We start from the raw sequence: 338 nt of genomic DNA on the forward strand, positions 1-338 counted from the left end.
TCAGTTTTACTTTGTTGTTCTCTTACAAGCCACCTCCCTAGTTAATCGTCTATGTTTCTTTTGGGTATTATAGATACTTTTGAAATATATAGGCTGTTCTGAAAACCATAGTATAGTATATAAACATGAAATAAACAATACTACTAATAGAGAGGCTGAGATAGGAGAAGCAAGATTTCAAGACCCTTATGTTGTACATAGCAAGACACTGTCACAAATAAACAAGCTGACAGTGTATATAGATTGTACAATGTTGGACCTATTTCTCTGATTACCAAATTAGAGAGAGCATTGGATGACAATCAGCAAATTTCCAATTCCTCATATTATTGGATTTC

This window comes from Mastomys coucha, unplaced genomic scaffold (genome assembly GCF_008632895.1).
Source record: "Mastomys coucha isolate ucsf_1 unplaced genomic scaffold, UCSF_Mcou_1 pScaffold21, whole genome shotgun sequence".
Classification (NCBI taxonomy): Eukaryota; Metazoa; Chordata; class Mammalia; order Rodentia; family Muridae; genus Mastomys; species Mastomys coucha.